Source organism: Oncorhynchus keta, unplaced genomic scaffold (assembly GCF_023373465.1).
Source record: "Oncorhynchus keta strain PuntledgeMale-10-30-2019 unplaced genomic scaffold, Oket_V2 Un_contig_17543_pilon_pilon, whole genome shotgun sequence".
Classification (NCBI taxonomy): Eukaryota; Metazoa; Chordata; class Actinopteri; order Salmoniformes; family Salmonidae; genus Oncorhynchus; species Oncorhynchus keta.
In genome coordinates this window covers 187,803-195,817 of record NW_026280479.1, presented here as the reverse complement: position 1 = coordinate 195,817, position 8,015 = coordinate 187,803, and positions in this window count along the sequence as shown.

Below are 8,015 nucleotides of genomic sequence, written 5' to 3'. Positions count from 1 at the left end.
AATCGACCCATTCAAAGCTTTAAATAACTCTCTACCTGTAGTCACACACCTCCAGAACCCAATCGACCCATTCAAAGCTTTAAATAACTCTCTACCTGTAGTCACACACCTCCAGAACCCAGTCAACCCATTAAAAGTTTTCAATAACTCTCTACCTGTACCCACACACCTCCAGAACCCAGACCCATTCAAAGGTTTAAATAACTCTCTACCTGTACCCACACACCTCCAGAACCCAGTCGACCCATTCAAAGGTTTAAATAACTCTCTACCTGTAGTCACACACCTCCAGAACCCAATCGACCCATTCAAAGGTTTAAATAACTCTCTACCTGTAGTCACACACCTCCAGAACCCAGTCGACCCATTCAAAGGTTTAAATAACTCTCTACCTGTACCCACACACCCCCAGAACCCAATTGACCCATTCAAAGGTTTAAATAACTCTACCTTTGCAGGCTTGCAACTCTCTTGTAGTCCCAATATTTACTGTAGGATATTTAGTGTAGGATATTTACTGTAGGATTTTTAGTGTAGGATATTTAGTGTAGGATATTTACTGACAGTGAGCTGTGATAATATAACGCTGTGCAGACATGCAAGGCAACAGTCTGCATACAGTGGAATTCACTATTTGATGCCAGACTTCTATAGGAAATGAGCTAAAGGCCATATTTTACTGTCTAAATGTCATTTTAATGCTAAAAATCTTCAATGGGAAATGATCTTAACATGAATAAATATCTTAATATAAATATAACTTAAATATACATTATAACCTCTTCAATTAAAATAAATTGACATTATACTCTATAGAATGATATAACAAACAAAATAATCAAATCAGAGGCAGATTTCTGAACTAAGTATAAGTACTAATGAGACAATAAGCAGCTGTGAAAGTGGAAATGGAAAACAAAATGGCAATGAAAAGGCCTGATGGTGGCGCTAGAGGAAAGGTCAAGAGGTCAAATCAATAGGTTTCTTCCACTCGGGGTCTTGATTGTGAACCACAGGTTTTACGGTCAATCCAGCCATTACTTTGAGATATATCTTGCTCTCAGTCTTGTTCTCAGTCTTGTTCTCAGTCTTGTTCTCAGTCTGTTCTCAGTCTTGTTCTCAGTTTGTTCTCAGTCTTGTTCTCAGTCTTGTTCTCAGTCTTGTTCTCAGTTTGTTCTCAGTCTTGTTCTCAGTCTTGTTCTCAGTCTTGTTCTCAGTCTTGTTCTCAGTTTGTTCTCAGTCTGTTCTCAGTCTTGTTCTCAGTCTTGTTCTCAGTCTTGTTCTCAGTTTGTTCTCAGTCTTCTGTTCTCAGTCTTGTTCTCAGTTTGTTCTCAGTCTTGTTCTCAGTCTTGTTTGTTCTCAGTCTGTTCTCAGTCTGGTTCTCAGTCTTGTTCTCAGTTTGTTCTCAGTCTTGTTCTCAGTCTTGTTCTCAGTCTTGTTCTCAGTCTTGTTCTCAGTTTGTTCTCAGTCTTGTTCTCAGTCTTGTTCTCAGTTTGTTCTCAGTCTGTTCTCAGTCTTGTTCTCAGCCTGTGGGCATCATGTGTGTAGTGATCCAATATCCATAGCCATGCCATTAAACAGTTATCACTGGTCCTCGCTCAGCCTTACTCACCAAGAGCCCAGCGCCGAGCCTTCTTGTTAGCGAAGTCACTGATCAAGTCTTTGATGTCCAGCTTTCTAGTTAACTGACTTTCAATGGACAGCATGGCAAGACTACAAAGCCTGTCCTGGGACATAGTGGACCTGAAATAGTTTTTTAAAATCAGTTTTTCCAGCTTACTGAAAGCTCTCTCGCCACCAGCAACAGTCACAGGCAAAATAAATGTAAAAGTAATGCGCACTTCTCCAAGAATGCTATACCTCTCCAAGAATGCTTTACCTCTCCAAGAATGCTTTACCTCTCCAAGAATGCTTTACCTCTCCAATAATGCTATACCTCTCCAAGATGCTTTACCTCTCCAAGAATGCTATACCTCTCCAAGAATGCTATACCTCTCCAATAATGCTTTACCTCTCCAAGAATGCTTTACCTCTCCAAGAATGCTTTACCTCTCCAAGAATGCTATACCTCTCCAAGAATGCTATACCTCTCCAAGAATGCTATACCTCTCCAAGAATGCTTTACCTGCTCCAAGAATGCTTTACCTCTCCAAGAATGCTTTACCTCTCCAAGAATGCTATACCTCTCCAAGAATGCTTTACCTCTCCAAGAATGCTTTACCTCTCCAAGAATGCTATACCTCTCCAAGAATGCTTTACCTCTCCAAGAATGCTATACCTCACCAAGAATGCTTTACCTCTCCAAGAATGCTATACCTCACCAAGAATGCTTTACCTCTCCAAGAATGCTATACCTCTCCAAGAATGCTATACCTCTCCAAGAATGCTATACCTCTCCAAGAATGCTATACCTACTCCAAGAATGCTTTACCTCTCCAAGAATGCTATACCTCTCCAAGAATGCTTTACCTCTCCAAGAATGCTATGCCTCTCCAAGAATCCAAGAATGCTATACCTCTCCAAGAATGCTTTACCTCCTCCAAGAATGCTATACCTCTCCAAGAATGCTTTGCTATACCTCTCCAAGAATGCTATACCTCTCCAAGAATGCTATACCTCTCCAAGAATGCTTTACCTCTGCTTTACCAAGAATGCTATACCTCTCCAAGAATGCTTTAAGAATGCTTTACTCTCCAAGAATGCTATACCTCTCCAAGAATGAATGCTATACCTCTCCAAGAATGCTTTGCAGCTTTACCTCTCCAAGTATCTTACAAATTACATTCAGGAGACCAAGAGGGGTCAAGTTTGGATGGGAAAGTGTCAGCATATACAGTGTTCAGGAGACCAAGAGGAGACAAACCTAGTGTCCAGGTCACTTATGATGTCATCCATAGCAGTAAAAACACTGTGTTCTGGAACCTGGTGTCCAGGTCACTTATGATGTCATCCATAGCAGTAAAAACACTGTGTTCTAGAACCTAGTGTCCAGGTCACTTATGATGTCATCCATAGCAGTAAAAACACTGTGTTCTGGAACCTAGTGTCCAGGTCACTGATGATGTCATCCATAGCAGTAAAAACACTGTGTTCTGGAACCTGGTGTCCAGGTCACTTATGATGTCGTCCATAGCAGTAAAAACACTGTGTTCTGGAACCTGGTGTCCAGGTCACTTATGATGTCATCCATAGCAGTATAAAACACTGTGTTCTGGAACCTAGTGTCCAGGTCACTTATGATGTCATCCATAGCAGTAAAAACACTGTGTTCTGGAACCTAGTGTCCAGGTCACTTATGATGTCGTCCATAGCAGTAAAACACTGTGTTCTGGAACCTAGTGTCCAGGTCACTTATGATGTCATCCATAGCAGTAAAACACTGTGTTCTGGAACCTAGTGTCCAGGTCACTTATGATGTCATCCATAGCAGTAAAACACTGTGTTCTGGAACCTGCTGCACTGTCCAGGTCACTTATGATGTCTCCAAAAATAGTAAAAACACTGTCACGTTCTGGAACCTTGTGTTTTGATGTCGTTATAGCATTTGTTCAACCTGGCCAGGTCACTGGGTATGATGTCGTCCACAGCAGTAAAACACTGTGTTCTGGAACCTGGTGTCCAGGTCACTTATGATGTCATCCATCAGCAGTAAAAACACTGTGTTCTGGAACCTAGTGTCCAGGTCACTGTGTATTTTGTGGGTGATTGTCATCCATAGCAGTAAAAACACTGTGTTCTGGAACCTGGTGTCCAGGTCACTTTCATGATGTCGTCCATTAAAGACAGTAAAAACACTGTGTTCTGGAACCTGGTGTCCAGGTCACTTGATGATGTCATCCATAGCAGTAAAAACACTGTGTTCTGGAACCTGGTGTCTACAGGTCACTTAACTGATGTCATCCATAGCAGTGTTGTTGCCTAAATAACACTGTGTTCTGGAACCTGGTGTCCAGGTCACTTATGATGTCATCCATAGGTGGTGTTGCAGTAAAAACACTGTGTTCTGGAACCTGGTGTCCAGGTCACTTATGATGTCGTCCATAGCAGTAAAAACACTGTGTTCTGGAACCTGGTGTCCAGGTCACTTATGATGTCATCCATAGCAGTATAAAACACTGTGTTCTGGAACCTAGTGTCCAGGTCACTTATGATGTCATCCATAGCAGTAAAAACACTGTGTTCTGGAACCTAGTGTCCAGGTCACTTATGATGTCATCCATAGCAGTATAAAACACTGTGTTCTGGAACCTAGTGTCCAGGTCACTTATGATGTCATCCATAGCAGTAAAAACACTGTGTTCTGGAACCTAGTGTCCAGGTCACTTATGATGTCGTCCATAGCAGTAAAAACACTGTGTTCTGGAACCTGTTGTGTCCAGGTCACTTATGATGTCATCCATGGTGTTGCAGTAAAAACACTGTGTTCTGGAACACCGTTGCTGCACTGTCCTGATGCCGTCTCCTCTTCAGAGGTCTCATAAAAATAGGAAAATCTGGACATTCTGTCACGCCTTGGTCTTAGTACTTTGTGTTTTCGTTATAACTATTTGTTCAGGCCTGGGGTGTGACATGGGTTTATTGTGTTGTCTATTGGGTTTTTGTAGGCATTACATTGTGGTTGATTAGGGTGTGTCTAGTCTAGGCTGGGCTGCCTGAGGTGTTTCTCAATCAGCTGTTTTTTATTTTTTTATTTAACACATGCTTTATTTAACCAGGTAGTTGCTAGCTATGAAACAAGTTCTCATTTGCAACTGCTGACCTGGCCAAGATAAACATGCAGTGTGAACAGACAACACAGAGTTACACATGGAGTAAACAATTAGCAAGTCAATAACACAGTAGAAAAAAATGGGCAGTCTATATACAATGTTGTGCAAAAGGCTGTGAGGAGGTGTTGCGTCTAGCTATAACTACATGCTTGTAGATTAACACTGGAGTATATAAATGATCAGATGGGCATGTACAGGTAGAGATATTGTTGTGTGCAAAAGAGCTGAAAAGTAAATAAATAAAAACAGTATAAAAACAGTATGGGAATGAGGTAGGTGAAAACAGGGTGAGCTATTTACCAACAGACTATGTACAGCTGCAGCGTTGGTTAGCTGCTATGATGTTTGACAGCTGGTGAGGGAGATAAAAGTCTCCAACTTCAGGTGTTGTTGTCACAGGCAGCAGAGTACTGCTGGAACTACAGGTGTTGCCAAATGAGCTGTTGGCTTTACAGGTGATGATGTGAGCTATAACTACATGCTGTGTAGTCTACTACAGGTGGTGTTGCCAGCTATAACCAGTGAACTGAGATAAGGCGGAGCTAGCTTACCTAGCATGGACTTGTTGCCTAGATGACCTGTGTAGCCAGGTGGGTCTGGCTATAACTACATGCTGTGTAGGGCCAGCCGACTAGAGCATACAAGCTGTGCAGTGGTGGGTGGTATAAGGTGCTTTAGTGACAAAGGGATGGCACTGTGATAGACTGCATCCAGTTTGCTGAGCTAGAACTGTTGGAAGTCTACATTTTGTAGATGACATCTGTGTAGTCGAGGATTGTTGTAGGATAGTCAGTTTTACTAGGTGTAGCTATAACTACATGCGTGGGTGAAGGAGGCTTTGTTGTCTAGCTATAAACATGCGACTCTGGATTTGATTTTTGATTGGTGATGTTTGATGCTGAGTCTGGAAGGTGTTTGCTAGTCTAGCCAGACACCTAGGTACTTATAGATGTCCACATAACTACATGCTGTATTCATGCTGTGGAACCATCCAGGGTGGTGATGCTAGTCTACATGCTGGTGTCTAGGCAGGTCGGTTGAAAAGCATGCTGTTTGGTTTTACTCTAGCTTTAACTACAGTTGTGAGGCCACGGAAGGAGTGCTGTTGGCTAGCTATAACTCGCTTGTAGAGGTGTGTTGCCTAGCTATAGCACAGTGTCCAATGACGGGCCGAAAGTATAAGAATGGTGTAGTCTACTAGAGGTGGATCAGGGAATCGCCCGCATGCAAGAGCAACATCATTGATATATACAGAGAAAAGAGTCTACTACAGGAATTGAACCCTGTGGCACCCCCATGCTGAGACTGCCAGAGGTGGACAGCATGCCCTCCGATTTGACACACTGAACTCTGTCTGCAAAGTAATGGTGAACCAGGCAAGGCAGTCATCCGAAAAACCGAGGCTGTTGAGTCTGCCGATAAGAATTTGGTGATTGACAGAGTCGAAAGCTACTTGGCGAGGTCGATGAAGACGGCTGCACAGTACTGTCTTTTATCGATGGCGGTTATGATATCATTTAGTACCTTGAGTGTGGCTGAGGTGCACCCTGTGACCGGCTCGTTGCCTAGCTAAACCAGATTGCACAGCGGAGAAGGTACGGTGGGATTACGAGATGGTCAGTGACCTGTTTGTTGACTTGGCTTTCGAAGACCTTAGATAGGCAGGGCAGGATAGATATAGGTCTATAGCAGTTTGGGTCCAGGTGTGTCTCCCCCTTTGAAGAGGGGGATGACTGCGGCAGCTTTCAATCCTTGGGGATCTCAGACTGATAGTGAAAGAGAGGTTGAACAGGCTGGTAATAGGGGTTGCGCTACAATGGCGGCAGATAGTTTCAGAAATAGCGGGTCCAGATTATCAAGCCCAGCTGATTTGTACGGGTCCAGGTTTTGCAGCTCTTTCAGAACATCTGCTATCTGGATTTGGGTAAAGGAGAACCTGGAGAGGCTTGGGTGAGGAACTACGGGGGCGGTAGCTGTTGGCAGGTGTTGGAGTAGCCAGGCGGAAGGCATGGCCAGCCGTTACTAGAAGTGCTTATTGAAGTTTTCGATAATCATGGATTTATCGGTGGAGACCGTGTTTCCTAGCCTCAGTGCAGTGGGCAGCTGGGAGGTGGTGCTCTTGTTCTCCATGGACTTCACAGTGTCCCAGAACTTTTTGGAGTTGGAGTCTACTACAGGATGCAAACTTCTGCCTGAAGAAGCTGGCCTTAGCTTTCCTGACTGACTGTGTGTCTACTACAGGTGGTTCCTGACTTCCCTGAACAGTTGCATATCACGGGGTTGCTATTAACGATGCTGTTGCAGTCCGCTACAGGATGTTTTGTGCTGGCTATAACTAGGGCAGTCAGGTGTGGAGTGAACCAAGGGCTGTATCTGTTCTTGGTTAACTGCATTTTTTGAACGGTGCATGCTTATCTAAAATGGTGAGGAAGTTACTTTTAAAGAATGACCAGGCATCCTCAACTGACATGGATGAGGTCAATGTCCTTCCAGGATACTACATGGGCCAGGTCGATTAGAAAGGCCTGCTCACAGAAGTGTTTTAGGGATAGCGTTTGACAGTGATGAGGGGTGGTCGTTTGACTACATGGCTCCGTGGCGGATACAGGCGATGAGGCAGTGATCGCTGAGATCCTGGTTGAAGACAGCGGAACTATATTTGGAGGGCCAGTTGGTCAGGATGACGTCTATGAGGGTGCCCTTGTTTACAGAGTTAGGGTTGTACCTGGTGGGTTCCTTGATGATTTGAGTGAGATTGAGGCATCTAGCTTAGATTGTAGGACTGCCGGGGTGTTAAGCTATATCCCAGTTTAGGTCACCTAACAGAACAAACTCTGAAGCTAGATGGGGGCGATCAATTCACAAATGGTGTCCAGGGCACAGCTGGGAGCTGACGGGGTCGGCCTAGCTATAACAACAGTGAGAGACTTGTTTCTGGAGATAACTAATTTTCAAAATTAGTAGTTCAAACTGTTTGGGTATGGACCTGGAAAGTATGACATTACTTTGCAGGCTATCTCTGCAGTAGACTGCGACTACCGCCCCTTTGGCAGTTCTATCTTGACGGAAGATGTTATAGTTGGGTATGGAAATCTCTGAATTTTTGGTGGCCTTCCTGAGCCAGGATTCAGACACGGCAAGGACATCAGGGTTAGCAGAGTGTGCTAAAGCAGTGAGTAAAACAAACTTAGGAGCTGTGTAGTCTACTACATGTTGACATGCATAAAACCAAGACTTTTCTATCAC